The sequence below is a fragment of the Peromyscus eremicus genome, chromosome 10, assembly GCF_949786415.1.
Source record: "Peromyscus eremicus chromosome 10, PerEre_H2_v1, whole genome shotgun sequence".
NCBI lineage: Eukaryota > Metazoa > Chordata > Mammalia > Rodentia > Cricetidae > Peromyscus > Peromyscus eremicus.
Genome location: NC_081426.1, coordinates 63,417,878 through 63,436,673, shown reverse-complemented (window position 1 = coordinate 63,436,673; position 18,796 = coordinate 63,417,878). Strand labels below are relative to the sequence as shown.

At 36.9% G+C, this 18,796-nt stretch overlaps 1 protein-coding gene across 1 annotated transcript in view; it reads left to right on the top strand.

Annotated features, from left to right (window-relative positions):
• The first annotated feature begins 9,080 nt into the window (after positions 1–9,080).
• LOC131921239 (cytochrome c oxidase subunit 7B, mitochondrial) overlaps positions 9,081–18,796 on the top strand; it is a 110,392-nt gene continuing 100,676 nt past the window's right edge. Inside the window, exon 1 of the mRNA XM_059275957.1 lies at positions 9,081–9,178. The gene's annotated coding sequence lies outside the window, so the exon portion shown is untranslated. The remainder of the gene's footprint in view (positions 9,179–18,796) is intronic.

The following is an 18,796-nucleotide window of genomic DNA, read 5'->3' as shown; positions in this document are numbered from 1 at the left end:
ATATTTTGAAAACATTTCTTCTTTAAGTTCTCTGTTTTTGCCTACTGCCCCCTTAGTGTAAACAAAGATTGTATGGCATTAAAATTGTTTTCGTCATAGTCTGCGGTTTTACTGTCACAGAGAAAAAAAACAAAAACAAAAACAAAAAATCTATGTTTCTTCTGCTTGCAAAATGGAAAAGGTGAATACATTCTATTTTTGTTTATTTTCAAGTGTGTACTTTTTAAACCACTCACTACATTGTATAATAGATAATGCTTCTCCATAAACGAGAACAATGTATTCTTCACTCATAAGTAAAAATAGGCCTAATATTTCTTCCAGCCCCCCCCCAAAGCAAATGTGAAGGGGAAAAGCTATTGCTCTTTATTTTGGAAAAGATTGAATTGTGAATAGAATTATGCCTCCTGGCCACTCTAAGAATAAACTATACATAGAATTGAAAATGCCCTTTAGGGACTGTGCTAACTGAATTATTCAAATACCTCCTTCAAAGAACAGACCTAAAATGCTAGCGTTCATCATAAAGGTTGAGTGATATGTAATCCATTTTCCATTACACAATTGCTTCTTGCATTTCTGCTCAAGAGTTGACCTTCTTACAGGCTTCTTGATCTCATCGTTCTCAACTTACCCATTCTACAGAATGATGTCAGACTATATTTAAAGAACATTTCTTTTCATTTCACACTTGCCTGAGAATTGCTGGCAGCTCCCCCATCAAATGAGATAAAATATGAATCACTCACTGACATTCAGGGACAACATAATCCATCCTGAGATCATCTTTGAGCTTTCACTTCATCTGTTCAATGATTTACCCATTTAGGCTACATGGAATTTCCCTAAATATAACCTGTGTGATCTTACCTTAGTGACTTGTCAAGCAAAATCCTTTGCCTAGATTGCTCTAGTGTGGCTGGAAGCTTCTTAGATATCTGTAGCATCTCCATTTGCTGAAAATATGTGTGATTATATCTAGGGGAATTAATTTTGACATTTTCTTCCTATCATATATTTTGTGTGACCTTTCATGATTATTCATTACTATACTTTAATATTCATAAAGTTCTATATTTCAATGAATGATGAGTAGACATTTTCTTCAATCACAAGTTCACATCTTTATCTCATAGATTTATCAAGATTAATGTCAATATAACAATGTGTCTGATGACAAGCAAGATTCCGGTATAGTAACAATTTGAACTGAATAATTTGAATTCAGGGTGAGTTAATTGACAAAGGGGACAAATGACTTCAACAAAATCAAATCACAAACATTTTATTTATTTGCCAGAGTCTGTAAACAAAGTATTTTAATTAAAAACATTTAAATTAATGGACTCATCAATATCATCCAGCACATTTTGTCAGTAAAATTTTGATGAAATTTCTGATAAATTCTAAAACTGACCTGTTATGTGAACATTATCATTCATTTAATAGATACCCTTTAATGATTATACTTGATTATATAAAAGAAACCAAAAAACTAATTATTTAATAGTTTCAATTTGAAACTGTATACTATGACTAATCAATAATTTGTATGGTTTGCTCTAAAAGTTTTATAATGTATCTATAATCCTAGTTATAGCATTTATTGGAAATTTGGCAGATAGTGAAATGTGTATAAATAAAAACTGATCTAAGCATTTATAGTTTTGAGAAGAGAAATAATATACATTAATCCTTTTTAACTGTTTCATTCTCCTGTCACTCAGTGAGGATACACAAAATAAAATAATTCATTTCATACTAGCATCTTGAAGAAGTCATTGGTCCTTAATACCATGAAAGAATTTACATTTGTCAGGTAAGTGTGCTGATAAATTTGTAAACCTGTAAGAATAATCACGCATTGACTTATAAGCATTCTGTACTTGGATAATATAAATCAATTTTGAAATAAATTTTGAAGTAGTTACATGTATAGATATTTATTATGGTGCTCCTGGGGACACTATTAAATTATTGTTGATTGAGATACTTTTATTTGGTTTTAGATTCATAAGCATAAATGCAAAACTCAATCATCCACTTAACCTACTTGATATCTGATTGGTAAGAAGTGCCTTCCTGAGAATACAAATGGAGCTATTTACTACTGTATAAGAAGAACTTAAAAGACAAAAATGAAATGTGTGTAAAATAATAAAGGTACAATCACTCTGAGGTTATAAGGCATATAAAAGCAAAATGAACATTTCCATTTTAAATAATGACATTGTGCTCCTTGTATTAGCATGTCTTCCTTTGGATGATTTCCTCCTACCTCTTGATCATGAGCATTTCAAGAACAGACTAAATGTAAATTTTGCATTTTATTTTAATATCAGTCCCATAACATTGTGGTTTCAGACACTATCATCTATGTTTATAGTATTGTATGGAGATGCAGTAATAGACATGTGACTCGTTTCAATCAGATTTTGAGTTTTTCTTTTGACGGAAATGGCAAGTCTGAGCTGTGTAAACAACTGATCGTATACATTCCTTGTCAATTTTACGTATTACTACTTGCACTTAATTGTGTTTGAATACTTTTGATATATAGTCATATAATTTCATATCAGGTGGTTTTTATATAAATAATATCAGTTTTACTTTCAGATATTTATGGTGTATTAATATTACATACATACATATATATTTTATCTGATATGATAAAAATGAAAACATATATGATGATTTAACTCAATACTAGCAGAAATTATTAGAAAAACATTTTCAGAAAGAAACAAAATGCTATGAGTATTATCAATTGACTTTGGAAGATAGCAATATAGTGCCTTAGTTACAATAAAGAGGTAGGTTGTTGCAGTGCTAATCCACAGCTTGAGATTCATAATACTAGTCATTGTGTGGCTTTCAGTATATCCTTTAATCTTTCCCCTGCTTGATCTTTTCATAAATGAAAATAATGATCATCACTCATCTCAAGTGATTTTGATGTTTTCTGTGAAACTCCCTAGGAGTTTGCTTTTAAAAGGATGTGCACAAAGGTGTGCTCAGCAAATGTTGACCATGATTCTGGGTATCTTTTTGCAGTTTAATAAACTTCCCTGCAATTAACATTTTGAACAATTTGATGACGTTTTCATCATTGGTCTATGGGTTCATCTAGAAGGTTCTTACTTAGAGTCTACTTTTCTCATGGCATGGCATGGCAGTCTCAGAAATCAGTCTTCTTCCTTGGTAGCTGCTCCCCACCCCCCATCCTGGTCAGGGTAATCTTTTTTTTTTTTAGATGGAGAGAGAGAGAGAGAGAGAGAGAGAGAGAGAGAGAGAGAGAGAGAGAGAAGAGAGAAGCAATAGAAATAACAAGAATTCAGTGACTAGCACATAAATGGGCACTAACTTCTGCTATTTTCTTGGTGAAAGTCATTCAAAGAAAGATACAGATCTCACCTCAGTGGAATGAAAATCAAAGGATTATGGACATTTTTCATCATCATATACTGCAACAATTCAGCAGTCGATTTAGTGAATGCTGTATTTTCACATCTTTTGGGCAGTTGAAATATTTCTATTGAGTTTAGATTCTATTACTCTATATTTTACTTTGAGGTATTAAAAGTGGTCTTTGAATAATTAACATCAGTACAGAATTAAAGCCTCAGAAACATATCCCAGGTTATTATTTCTTTTTGTTTGATGTATACATTGTGGACTGGCAATACGTATTCAAAATTCCAATCCAAATGAATAGATATAGAAGATCCACTCAAGTTTCAACAAACTGAAAGGAGATACATGTCTCCACAGTTGTAACATGAGAAGCAAAACTGCAAGAGATTCATTCTACAGATATCTCTGTAAGTAAGCTGTTAAAACTCAGTTATTCTGGTTCCAGTAAAAACCTGAACATAGCAGGGCCATGGTGGCACACATGTTTAATCCCAGCACCTGGGAGGCAAAGGCAGGCAGATGTCTGTGAGTTCAAGGCCTGCCTGGTCTACAGAGTGAGTTCCAGGACAGCAGGACAGTGAGGGTTGTTAAGCAAAGAAACCCTGTCTGGAGAAACAAAAACAAACGAACATACAAACCGAAAACCTGAATGGAGGGCCTTCTTCCCTGAACCTTCATCAATCAACAGCAATAGCACAGGGAAGATCAACTGGCTCCTGAGCTGTAGGGGCGGCAATATTCGGGTATGACACCTTTTCAGCTGATAGGAAAGTTTCCTTTTATGTCCTTTGCTTAGCTAAATAACTCTAGACTTTGAGGTAGGTGGGCAAGTGAGGAGGTTTACAGTGAGATTTGAAACATGGCAAATATTTTCGGTTGTAAGCCTAGCCTTTAACAGCTGAGCCATGAAATAATTCCTAATAATATTCTGCTATTACTCATTGATCAGTGCCTTTTCCAGTCATCATCAGAGAGGCTTCCTCTGGCAGCAGATGGGAACCTGGACAGAGATCCACAGCCAGACTTCATGCAGAGAAAGAGTCTCAATGAGAGGTGCCCATCAGGTCCCTCCCCTCAGAGATTGAGGAACCCTGTGGAAGAAGGGGAGGACTGTGGGAGTTGGAGGGGATGGAGGACACCTGGAGAACATGGCCCACTGAATCAACTAAGCAAGGCTCACATGGGCTCACAAAGACTGGAGCTGCAAGCATGGGGCCTGCATGGGTCTGGACCAGGTCCTCTGTGTCTATGTTATGGCTGTTAGCTTGGTGTTTTGATGGGACTCCTAGCAGTGGGACTGGTGTATCTCTCACTCTTTTACCTTCTCTTGGTTTGTCTTTATCTGGTTGCATCCTGGTTTGTCCTTCTCAGCTGTTGTCTCTTGGAGGCCTGTTCCAAGGAGGAGTGGATCTGGGGGAGAGGGGAGGTGGAGGAGATCTAGGAAGAGTGGAGGGAGGGGGAATTGTGTGAGAGAAGGATCTAGTTTCAATAAAAACAAGAAACAGCAAAGTTTAAAAGAATTATGTAGACAGGATCTCACAAATTTAGTTTATAATATAGGATGTTCTGAATAAAAGGGATTCATACATGTGAAAAAATTGTGAACCATTTGTTTTAAAAGAGAACACTTAACAAGAAACAAAAGTAGTGTCTTACAAAGTGCAGGGATGGTCAAGCTCTAAGAGAGAGTAGTGTCCTTGGCAAATGAATTTTACAAATGTTAGACTACCTACATAATTATTTTATATTTTAACTTCTTCTTGGCCAAGATATTATGTTATCAAAATATTCCCCAAATGACATTTATTGTTCTTTTTGTGTGTCTAGTTATAATTATAGAGCTACAGTGTGGTCAAAATATCACAGCACGTACCCTTCCACCTAGGATAACATTTAATCCTGGACAGGTCAATGTGCAGACCATTGAAATACAGGGTCCCTTGAGGCCCAGGATGGTAATAGGTGGGTTTGGTGGAACACAATAAATTTAAATCACATGAAATCTTTCTGGGAAGTTGAGGCTGACTGAAGCTGCTCTCACAACCATACACTGTAGTATGAATGTTCTTGATACAGTGAATCTGTCACTAGCTGCATAACTGCAAATAGTTTAGTAAAACTTCTTTTAATTTTTCAGGGAATCTTTCCAGTAGCAATGAGCTCTCAAAAGTTAAACAAATGATCTTAATACTAAGGCTCATTTGTTGTGGAATTTGTTTTGTACCCTGTGAAGATATGTTGCTCTCATGGCTTTAATAACAAGCTAAATGGTGACTATCTAGGCAGAAAGAGGTTAGATGGGACTTGTAGACAGAGAGAGCTCTCTAGGATAAAGGAGGGTGGAGTTTCAAGGAGAAGCAAGATGAACTTACCTTGCTGAAAAAAGATACCAAGCCATGTGGTAGTACATTGAAAAAATATGGGTTAATTTAAGTTGTAAGAGTTGAGTTTCTTGATTTTGTTTTTTGATTTTTGTTGTTGTTGTTTTGGAAGATATACTAGAAGACAAAAAAAGAAACTAGCAGAATGGAAGATACTTTCAATTCAAGACTTTTCTTTTCCTTCAAACTAGAGTCTACATATATTTTATTTTTCTTCATTTCCTTTGTGTTTTTGAGACAGAGCATCACCATGCAGCTCTGGCTAGACTGTTGATATGTGGACCCAGGGAGCAGTAAAAGTCGCTGCAATATTTTCCATGTTCCTTTTGAGTGTTGTTATTATAGGTGTATGCCACCATCCCTGAAAGACCATATAGATTTCTCAATGCCATTTTCTTCTAGGTGTTTCATGTGTTCATTTATTTTTCTTTTCACTCCCTGGCAACCCCAGACAGAGTCTCATTCTGTATTCTAGCTCAGGCTCATCTGAATATCACTACATAGCTCAGGCTTGTGAGAACTTGGGGGTAAGGTAACCCTTCTGCCTCAGCCTCCTGAGTACTGGGATTACAGTTATGAGCCACTACATCCTCAGAACTGTATGTGATTATGTTGTACTGGGAATTAAACCCAGTGAGTTACAACAGTAGGCAAGCAGTCTAGTCTTCAACTATGTCCTAACCTTCATCATCTGGATAGATGTTATAAGACCTCAATCTTGCTTTTTGTGTTGCTAGCAACTGTGAGTGTCCCCCTTCTCCTTCTTTTTTTGCTAAACTAATACACACAAAAACTATGAATCTATGAATATTAATGGTTTACCATGGGATTTTGTTCAATTTATAGGAAGAGAACTGAATATCTTCAAATGCATTGTAAATAATAGAAACTTTATAAGTATGCTGAAGATAAGTACTCTGAATAGAGATAAATTATGAGGATAAAATGGGCTAAAAATTACATATTTTAAAGAGTAAAATGTCATTTATAATGAAAATGAATTGATAATGTATATAAGTTCATATATATCAACCATAAAATACACATTTTGTGATGGTTAATGTTACGCTTAGACTTACTATGCTTGAGAGACCATAAAGAAAAAAAAAGTCTCCAGTATGTGAGCCCCTAACTAGTACAGGCTTAACCCTAGCAGCCCACTTCCCTTTGTTCCAGACTTTGAAGACTGTTCTTAAATTGATTAATCTTGTAAAAATTTGCTATTCTAGCAAGGTAATAGGTCATAAGACCAAGTGCTATTTCTGCTTTTGTAATCAAACTTGCTTAGTCTGCTTCAAAAGATGACTAGGACAACTACAAGACATGTACAATAAAATCAGACCTTGCCTACACATAGACAAAATCCATGTAATCGTCTTGGTTTTGCATTTAAAATTCTTGGACTAACAATTGTTGAGACCTTACCTAGAAAACTCTCTGGTTTGGTCCTTGCCATTTTTAAAAAAATAAACAGCCTCTATTTTACTAAAATTATAATTTGAATAAGTTATATGTTATAATGACTTAGACCCATAACAATTTAAGAAGATTGAAGGTGTCTCAGTTATTTTTATATTACTATGATACAACACCATGACCACTGCAACTTATAAAAGAAAACCTTTAATTTGGGGCTTACAGTTTCAGAGGGTTAGAGTTCATGACTATCATGGCAGGGACCACAGCAGCAGACAGGAATGGTGCTGGAGCAGTAGCTGAGAGCTTGCATCTTGATCTTCAAGTAGGAGGCAGGGAATGGACAGAATTAGGTGGGATTTGAAACCTTAAAACTCCTCTGGTCATACCTCCTCCAACCACGCTTCACCTCCTCCAACCAGGCTTCACCTCCTCCAACCAGGCCTCACCTCCTCCAACCAGGCCTCACCTCCTAAGGCGTTACAAAAGTTCTACCAAGGACCAAATCTTCAAATCTATTAGCCTATGGGGAACATTCTCATCCAAACCATTACAAGAGGTAATTTTAAGAATTTAAAAACCATAATACAGTATCAAAATATGCTCTCCAGGAAGTACTAGTGACAATATTAAAGACCTTTCTTTCTTTCTTTCTCTCTCTCTCTCTCTCTCTCTCTCTCTCTCTCTTTCTTTTTTTTTCAGACAGCTTTTCTCTGTAGCTTTTGGATCCTATCCTGGAACTCCCTCTGTAAACCAAGCTGACCTCGAACTCAGAGATCCACCTATCTCTGCCTCCCAAGTGTGCCACCATTGCCTGGCTCAATATTAAAAACTTTAAAGCTATATACTCATTAAAATACATCAATACATGCCAATAATTGTTAATGTTATTTTTTTCTTTTTTTTAAATTTTATTTTACAATACAATTCAGTTCTACATATCAGCCATATGAGCGAGAATTGTTGAAACCAAGGTTGGATAAAGCACAGGGACAAATAGCCAAACGAACGGAAACACATGAACTATGAACCAATGGCTGAGGAGCCCCCAACTGGATCAGGCCCTCTGAATGGGTGAGACAGTTGATTGGCTTGATCTGTTTGGGAGGCACCCAGGTAGTGGGACCGGGTCCTGTGCTCATTGCATGAGTTGGCTGTTTGAAACCTGGGGCCTATGCATGGTCACTTGGCTTGGCCTGGGAGGAGGGGACTGGACCTGCCTGGACTGAGTCTACCAGGCTGTTAATGTTATTTTAAATTTATATTATGAACATAGAAATTTAAAGATTTGTTCTTTAATACAAATAATATACCATTATAGTATTTTAGTCTTTAGAAATAATTTGTTTGCAAAATCATCTTTGAGTTAGTTATACTCTTAATTGATTCATCAAAGTCACATGCTTAAATCTTAAACTCCTAGAATTTTAAATATTGATATTGCTGCTTTGCCTTTCTAACATCCCATCTTGGTGATAAGATTATTTTGTCACTAGTATAAAAATCTTGAAATAGGTGAGGCTAGAAAGCTATAAGGAACTTTAACCTCCATTTGGGGTTTTGAGAAAATCTCAAAGTTCCCTCATAACTCATTGAAATAAAAATATAAATGAAAGAGAGTTCCTGGATTTGCTATAGAGAATCATGGCTTGGAAGGGAAGAGTGCCAACAAGAGATGCAATGTGCTAGGATGTTGGGATGCATATCTTCAAGGCTGGGATTTTGTTTCCTTCATCAGATGATACATTACAACACTCCCCAAGGCCAGCCTCCTTGGCTCTTCTGGTGGAGGTAATAAAGTCATTTGATGGGTCAGTTTGGAAGGTGCCATCTTCAGGTGGCCCGCCCCTTCCTTTTCTCTAGGGCGGAGCTGCCACAGGAAGTGCCTCGTTCTGGGAGGCAAGATTGACAGGTACCGGATTCGCTTCGTCGCCATTTTCCTGGGGCTTGTTTTTGTGGCGTAGCTGGTAAGTCCGGTTTGGGGATTCAGTTTTATCTGTAGTTCGCAGAAGTCCTCTCTAATTGTTAATAACTGACTGCAGACCATTTCTGGGGCCTTTCTTGGTGAACTGCTTTGTTTTTTTTTCCCCCGTAGGGAAAAGACCCCTTGAGTTAGATTTCTTTCACGGTCCAACGTCCTAAGGACGTCGAGTAAGAATGGGAGGAAAATTCTCTGTTGCAGAGTCGTGATGGCCGTTTCCTTTTGTGTGTGGGGATGGTCTGTCTGTCCTTTTTATTGATAGCCCAGGCTAGCCTCGACCTCGAAGAGTGGCTTCTGAACATTGTGGTGGAGGCTGGCCCTGCCGCGCCTGGCTGCAGTTTGAGCGGGAAGTGGTGGGTTAGCCACCCGGTGGTTAGGGATTGTTTTCTGCACTGAGTGATTCTTCCACCGGAGAGCGACTGTTTCATCGAAGTTATTATTGTCGTCTATAAAGACAAGTTTGGGCGCCGTGGTCTGTAAAAAGATCCAACTGAGCTTTGAGACGCGCATCAAGCACAGCCTGCTTAGGAGCGGAAGACAACTGTTATTAAATGGGTCTTAAACTTGTTCCGTACCTGGAGGAACCTGGAAATCTGTAGCGATTATTTTTTTAAAGTAACTTTGTGTGAGGCAAAGGCATGATGTTAGATTTATTTATTTATTTTATGGAAGCATTTTAGAACGCTAAGTTTTATTGTCGTGTTTTTTTTTTTTTTTTTTTTTTTTTTTTCTACATCAGGAGTATAGCATAAGCATAAGCAGGTGGCAGAGAGAGTAGACTCATTGGTGGTGATAATTTGTTTGTGCTCCGACAAAGTTTGCCTGAAGCTCAGGGGGTGGAGCTAGCCATTAGCTAACCATGGAGGTCTGGAGGTCAGGTCTATGTAGACATCAGACAGGAAGTGATATGGCTGGGCGAGAAAAGAAATGATAAGGTGGGGTGGATGCAGGAGCTCGGTCTCTTTCCGTCTGAAGATTTGGTAGAGAGGTAAGAAGTCTCTCTCTAGTGTCTGGCTGCTTTAGTTCTCTGATCCTTCAGCATTTATCCGGTATCTGACTCTGGGTTTTTATTAAGACCAGTTAGGATTCACTCTGCACAAACTGTGCTTTACGTTTCCTTTCTTTTGTCTATTATTCAGCCAAGAGAGAGAATTACAGTAGGACAAACCTTGGAAGTATAGGACTTGTATGTAGGTTTTAAAGTTGCCCCAAGCTCTTAACCTTAAATTAGTTTTGTAGTGGATAATTCTGTGCACTCTGACATTAATTTTGATTACTGAAATCCAAACTTACTCTACCACAGGAGCGGCATAAAGATATCAAATTAAGCTGATGTCAGTTTTATAAGGGATAAGGACCATTCATGTAAAAAGAATATAATATACCTTAACAAATTGATGATGAGAAACAGCTCGTTAAAATTATTTTAAAATCTGTGACTATGCAAGCAAGTAAAAAGTGATTTGAAGCCGGGGTGGTAGGGGTGGTGGTGGTGCGTGCTGGTGGTGGTGCACTTCTTTAATCCCAACACTCAGGAGGCAGAGCTAGGCAGATCTCTGTGAGTTCAAGGCCAGCCTGGTCTACAAAGGGAGCTCCAGGACAGGCACCAAAACGACACAGAGAAACCTTGTCTCGAAAAACCAAAATGATTTGAATGGTTCTAATACTGACTTTTTCATTGGAATTGAGTATACTAAAATAGTTTGAAATGTGTTCTTTGGTATTAATATGCAGCAATGGAAGAACATATGCAAGAAAATCAAAGTTTTAATAGAAATGACCTAAAATGAGATCTGTAGATATCATGAAGAGGAAAATGACTTCAAGAGGGACCCAAAGGCTGTACAACAGAGTTTGGAAAGGGGTGGTGCTCAGTGGCTATTCGGTTGAAACAGAAGACGGATCCCAAATCATCCCTATTGGAGGTATTTAATGTAAAAGAAATTTCAGAAAGCCTTCTAAGGAAATATTAATAGTGCTTCCATACACTTTATGAATATTTTTGATTTTTAAAAGCAAAAATCTTCATTGTAAAATGAAAAAAAATATTCATTGTAAGATGATTGGGATATGCTTGTGAAATTAAAAAAAAACAAAACAATTTCTGTAAAAATCAGAAAGGCCATAAGAGGTCACAGGTCACATAAGAGCTGAAGTTAGAAGCAATTAGAGTTACCTCTTGAAAGAGTACATAATAAAAGTTCCTCTGGTCCCCACCCTTCCCAGGTTCTGTTGTCATTTAGTTGGATGGAATCTCAATGCAGTTCATAGTTTTCTGAGGAATCCTAGTCACTATGCTGAGAATATAAATGAGTACAGCCACTATCTAAATTAGTGTGGAAGCTCCTCAAAAAAGTCAAAATGAAACTCCATGTGACCCAGCTAACTTTTTTTTGGCATATATCTAAACAAACATAAAAAATACTTTGATATCCATGTTTATTGCTGCTCTTTTTATAATACAATGGAAGTATAATCAGCCTTGATGTCTATTAAGAGATGAATGGGTAATGAAAACATGGGACATACAAACAATAGACCTTTATTCAACCATAACAGAAAATAAAATTATGGCATTTGCAGGAAAGCAGATTGAACTGTAAGACATTATATTAAATGAGAGAACCCAAGCTCAGAAAGACAAATACGGCATGTTCTCTCTCACATGCAGATCCTACCTCCTAGTTGTTAAATATGTGTATCTAGGTGGGCGTTGTCTTAGTCACTGTTCTATTGTTGTGAAGAGATAACATGATCATATAAGAGAAAGCATTTAATTGGGGGCTTACTTACAGTTTTAGAGGTTTAGTCCATTGTCATCCTGGCAGGGAACATGGCAACAGGCAGGCAAGGCATCATGCTGGAAAAGCAGTTGAGAGTTGCATCTTGATCCACAGGCAGAATGAGAGACTGGGCCTAGCATGGGATTTTGAAGCCTCAAAGCCGGCGCCCAGTAACATACTTCTTCCAAAAAGGCCACACCTACTCCAACATGGCCATTCTTTCTAATCTTTCTCAAGTGGTGCCACTCCTGGTGACTTAAGCATTCAAATATATGAGCCTGTGGGGGGGCATTCTTATTTAGACAACCACAGGAGTAAATGTGGCAAAGTCTAGGAAACTAGGAAGAGGCCCATGAGATAATTATTTTAAAAAGGCTTTAAGTGAGGGGGCAAGAGGAGTAAGAAAACATAAGAAATGAAAGTGGAAGGGGGACTGGGATACTGGGGGCGGGGGAGGTGAAGGGTACACAAGTGGGAAGGGGACAGAAATGGGGGATGGAGTGAGTAACATCAACTAAAACTCAAGTTTGTATTAAAAAGTCATAAAGAAACCTTATCTTTGTAAGCTAATAGAAAGCTAAAAATACAAAAGGAAAGACCAGGTAGAGTTGTGAGTACACAAAGTATTAGGTGATTTTCAAGATACGTTGTTACTGTGGAGTTTGAATATAAATGTATTTCTGTTTTAATAAAATGTTTTCGTAGGAGTCCAGATGAGACTTAGCTAGATGAGCTGGTGTTATAAGAGGCCAGGCTGAAGTACAAGTTAAATGTTGAATAGGCTAGTCATGTAGCATGAGAAGATATCTTGTAATTATCCATTCCAGTAGGGGGTATTTGAGTATTACGTGTAGTAAACTCAAAATTAAGCTGTTTTATTGTTAATAGTGGAGCAAACTAGATTTTAATAATATAGATAGGAGTATGTTACTAAAGAAAGGTCTAGTTTTAAAAAAAAGCACAGAAAGCAAGTATTCACTTCCAACAAAGCAGCATTAATTGGTTGTGTGGTGGGGAAGAGAGGAAATTAATAAGCTAAGCAGTTGAAAACAGCAGCAATACATAACAAACCCAGGGCCTCGGGCTTGCTAGGCAAGAGCCCTGCTACTGAGTACCACATTAATAGTACTCAGCTTCTTAAATATTAAGCGGTTACAAAAAGTAAGAAGGGTAGGTGAAGGATAGAACAAAATGAAAATTACACAGTCCTGGCTTGTTAAAAAAAAAAATGTAGTAGTAAGGAATGGTGTTCCAAGTGTAGCAATTCAGTGATGAATGACTGCCTGAGGGAAGGAGCGAAAGAGGAGTTCATTCTCATTGGAAACCTAGGGGAACAAGCTTCAGCAGCATCAATTGCTGCTTGAGTTGAGTTCAGGAATCTGTTCAAAGGATTTGCAAGAAACTAAAGCCTTCCCTAGAAGGCAGACTTCACCAGTGTAGGGATTCTCTAATAAGAGGAAAGCATCACTACTGTACAGGGTAGAAAGGCCTGTCTCCTGGAGATTGGCTGTTTTGTCTAAGGGAAAGTCTACTGCCAGTAGCACCCAAACATACCAGAAACTGGGAGGAAATGAAAATTTAAAATGAATTTTAAGGACAAAAAATGTACTTTTACTTAAATCTGGTGATTTGTTGATAAACTTTTAAACTTTTCTGAAAGACAAGCATAGCTCAGATTTTTTTTTTTTTTTTCGAGACAGGGTTTCTCTGTAGCTTTGTGCCTTTCCTGGGACTCACTTGGTAGCCCAGGCTGTCCTCGAACTCACAGAGATCCGCCTGCCTCTGCCTCCCCAGTGCTGGGATTAAAGGCATGCATCACCACCGCCCGGCTATAGCTCAGATTTTATCCATACTGATCACAGTATGCTGATTCCATTTCTTCTTAGATGTCATGAAAACATAACAGGAAAATTAGCACACAGTTAGGTGTGCCCTGGATTGGATGATGCATGTATAAACGGACTTGCATCCTGGTGCACTCAGAACAAAAGTACTTCCATGTCCTTTTTCTATAGTCACCATTTATCTTTGGTTTCTAATATTTATGGAATACTGTTTTAGGATTGAGGAGTATCTTATATAATTCCATTGGTAGAGAGTTCTAATTTTATGTATTCTTTATTGGTCTTGAAATACGAATCCAAGTGTTTCAAACTCTAAAGTGATCTAAAAATGTCCATCTTGGTAAGTCTTCTCTTGGTGTCTCTACCAGCCCCTGCAGCCTTCACTTAGCATCCCCCCATAAGAAATTGTTATAAGGAAACCTATAACAATTGAATGCCTAACGCTACTATATATACATTCCATTTGGTCAGTGTTAAGACATTATAACACTTCAACCTTCTGCAGTAAGAATTCTTATAGTTATTTTAAGTGCAAGCTTAAAGTTTAATTTGTGAGTGACAGAAACAGACCAAAGCAGTCTGGCCTCCTGAGTCAGAACTATATAGTTCAAGTGCCCAGGATGTTTTTCTTTCTCTCTTGGTCATGTTTTTAAACATAAACATATACAAATATGGGCATATATTCCTAGTTCTTTTTTTCTTTTTGCATAAGGAATTATCTTTGCCCTTTTTTAAAAAGTTAACTCCATATTGTGAAAATATATTCATGTTTTTATAGAGATTGTCCCATGCTTTTTTATAGTTATATAATAATATTTTGTTATGTGAGTATGTCTTCATATATTTGAATAGTCCCCTTTTGATAAATACGTGATTTGATGCTCCATTTCTTGAACATGTGCTAGTTAACTTTTCCCATCTGTAGATGTACATGGGATAATACAATGAAAAGCATCTGAGTTTGAGTAGCCTAAGTGTATGATACACTGGTTCAATGATTAAATTTATAAGCAGGGAACACAGGATGTATAAGCTGGAGGAATGAATGTATCAGGTTAGACCAAAAAACTTAAACTTGTTGCTGTTGGCAATGTGAGATTAGCAGTTTTTAAACAGAAAAGTAAAAGGATTAAAAAAAATACTTTAGGAAAATAAGTCAATGGTAAATTGAATATGGAGAGATAGGAGTCAGGAGGACCAATTAGAGAAATACTGGAATAATACAAACAAGAAATGATAAAAACATCTAATGTAATTTTGGCTTTTAGAACAGAGAATTCAAAGGAATACAAATTTTTATAGACAGTTTATGAGTAGAAGGAATAAGGTAATCTAGAAATAACTTATTGGTTAGAGAAAACAATACAAATTTGGAAGGGAAATGGGAAAATTAATCTTTGTTTATTTGGCTATAGGCCAATGACTTTATTTGGGACAAAGATTCTTCTAGCTAGTGAGCCTAAGATACTGCGATATTGGTCATAAGGTAAAGTTTTAGAGTTTACCAATTCAGTCAGTAGTCATGGGAGTGAGGGTGGTCTTTAAGTTGTATGGCCAGAGAGGACAGAGTTTTGAGAAAGACCAATTAGTGTTAAGAGAAACAAGGTGGAAAGAACTTGGGAACACAGTTAAGGAAGCTGAAGAAATAGTGTTGTAAAATTAATGTGCTTAGCAGTATTAATTTTTTATGTGAGTTGAAAGAAAATGAAGCCTAGGAAATCTCTATTAATCTGGTTAATAGGGCTCCCAGGGTGAGGTGAGTGTGTTTTGGAGATAACTTGAGCCTATTGTTGATGCAAATACACACTTTTAACATGGTCACATTTTACACATTTGTTTGTGAGATACTTTGGGACTGAGCCACTTAACTTGAGCATGAGAGGTGATGATGAGAGAGCTATGTTGAGTTGGTATCCATAGGGATTATTTGAGGGATTCATGAGAGTATGTGGGATGGGTGTATGTCCTTGTGTCTCTTGACTCTGCTAGGTAGAGTGAGCTGCCGGTTTTTTTTTTTTTTTTTAATTCTTTTGAATGGGAGTAAATTAAGGTGACTCAAAAAACTAATACTCAAAAGCCCATATGAGTATTCTGTTATAGAGAAAGAGTACAGCTGAGTGAATGATACAGGATTATTCTTTTTAATGTTGATAAAAGTGAGAAAATATGTGGAGACATGATGTTACACACTCTCTCTTCCTCCCTCCCTCTGTCCCTCCCTCTCCCTCCTTCCCCTCTTCTTTGTGTGTGTGTGTGTGTGTGTGTGTGTGTGTGTGTGTGTGTGTGTGTGTGTTTGTCTCTTCATGTATGTAAAGATCTGAAACGGGTGGTAGCTGGAGAGAATGAATTCAGAATCTTAATTTTACAACACAGCTAACAATTCATGACAAGGCCTACAGCCTGGGTGACCTGTATTCCCAGACAGTTGCCCCTGTCTTGACCCTGTTTGTTTCTGGTTCAGTTGTCTGTGCCTCTGAGGTGAAGCAAAAATAGAGGACAATTGGGAAGCCAGCCATGGACTACAAAATAAGCTTTCAATTGTCATTTTAATGGGTCTACCATTTACCCTAATTTAATTTCCTTACCTCCAAGAATATATCTTGTTTTGTAAGTTCACAAGCTGCCACATCATCCAGAAAAACTATTTATTTTCCCTATCTTCTTCACACAAAGGCTAAGATTATTCTTGCAACAGTAATCAAGATCTTCTGTCTTTGGCTTGCAAAGAAAATGCATTCAACTGAACTTGAAAGAGAAAATTGAAATTCTGCTACAGATGATAAAGGACATTCTCCTCCTTTTTCAATTTTGTCTGTTCATATCAGCTGAACTGCATTAATAATAGCAAAGGGTGCCTGTTGCTAGTCATGGCAAGTATTGCAACATTTGGTTGTGCCAAATTGTGTGAAGTGTGTGGAGGTTTACTCCTCTCGTGCAACCCTGTGCCTTAAGCTTTCTTTCTTCTTGCATTGTTTTTCTATTCCCTTTAATTAATTTATGTTTTTGAGTGCTGTATGGTACAAAATGAACTAGGAAAACAGCCTTTAGAAGAAGGTTCTCCCACTAGGTTTAATAGCTGAGCAACTGTGGATCTTCCAAAAAATGATCTCATGTGTGATTGGCTTGCTTATCTGCCTGCTGTAGCCATTCTACATTACTGTTAATCGCTTTAGGAAATAGTCCAATAGACTTATTAGAATGCATAACTGTAGCTTTAATTATTTATGTATCTATCTAGTATGGTAGCCATGAAATGACCACTGAGTACATTTACTCATAGTACAACCATCTCAGAAAGCATCTAAAAATAAAAGTAGGTTGGTGCTTTGGAGATAAAGTTCTATAAACAACACAGTATATACTAGAATTTTCTTTTTCTCCTAAGAGTGTCTCATAGCCAATGCAATTGGGAAACCATAGTCAAATTTAAAGAAAGGAAAAGATAAGGATAAGGTAAAATTTTCATATTCATAGGGATTTAATAAATAAGTCTGTTAAACCCATAATAGGAAGTCAGTGGCACAAGTCTAAGCAAAATGAGAAGTTTGAATATTTTATTTTTAGATAAGCCTAGCTGCTTTTTGGCATACTTAGATTATTGCTTTCTCTAGAGGCCTTATTGTGTTTTATCTTTTTCCTCTAAATTTATTCTTAGGAGATGAAATTAATTGTCACTGAGTTTTAATTGGTAGTGATGGTGATGTTGGGGAAGAATGCTTTGAGAACAGTCAACTCTATTTCAAGTTGAAATGTAATTATTTTCTAGTTAAGTGAATTTTAATTAATAGTGTTTCCTTCATTGAGATCAGCATTTCATGCAGCCTGAAACTTATTCAATTTGAAGAACATTAAAATGATTAATATAAATATTTATATATATATATACTTTCATAGACTTACATTAAATATAGATATGCATTAAAATGACAAATACAGTTAAATGCAGAAACATTTAAAACATTAATAACTCTAATTTTTTTCTTTACATTTTTTAAATCTCATACAATATATTTTGATCCCATTTATTCCCTTCCCTCAACTCCTTCCATACATTCCCCCACCTTAATGCCCACTTAATTTCATGTTCTTTCTCTCCAACAAACAAAAATAAGGAGTCTAATTTGTCTTGTTCATATACTCCTGGGAGTGGGACCTGTTCTGTATTGTATGTAGTCCATATATACCTAGTGTCATTTTATTGAAGAAAACTGATTGTCACTAATCCAACAGCAAGCTAATGGCAGTAGATCCTTGTCTAGTGATGGCACTGTGTAGCCACCTTCCCTCCTCCATCATAGGACTTTGACTGGCTTGAGTTTTGCAGGTCATGTACATGTTGTCACAGCCTCTGGGCTTCCCGGTGTGCATTTGTTTTGTCAGGGAAATGCTGTTTCCTTGAAGTCACCCACTAGTTCTTGCTCTTTAAATCTTTTCATGCTCTCTTCTGTGTGTGCATGTGTGTGTGTGTGTGTGTGTGTGTGTATAAATGAATGAGTCTTGAGGCGAGTGTTGTGATAAAGAGATTCCCATTTAGGCCTGAATATCCCGAAGTCTCTAATTCTCTGCATGTTGATTAGTTGTAGGATTCTGTATTAACTGCCATGTACTAAAAGAAGCTTTTCTGATGAGAGTTGAACAGTGCATTGATGTATGGGTATAGCAATATATCATTATGTGTCATTCTTTTACTTTGTTCTTTTAGCAGGGTAATAATAGTAGGCTTTCTCTTAGGGCCCATGACATAACCTGAAGTTCTTGGCCTCATTGACAGTGTTAAGTATGGGTTCCATCTCATGAAGCCAGCCTTAAATTGGCCTTAAATTGAAAAAAAAGTTTGTTATTCCCATAGCATTCATACCACTCTAGCACCACTGCACCAGCAGGCATATCTTGCTAGGTAGGCTGTTCATACACCTTGCAGTGCTTCTAGCTTGGTAAGACTGATGATGATTTTTCTCTTCAGTTATGTATAGTACC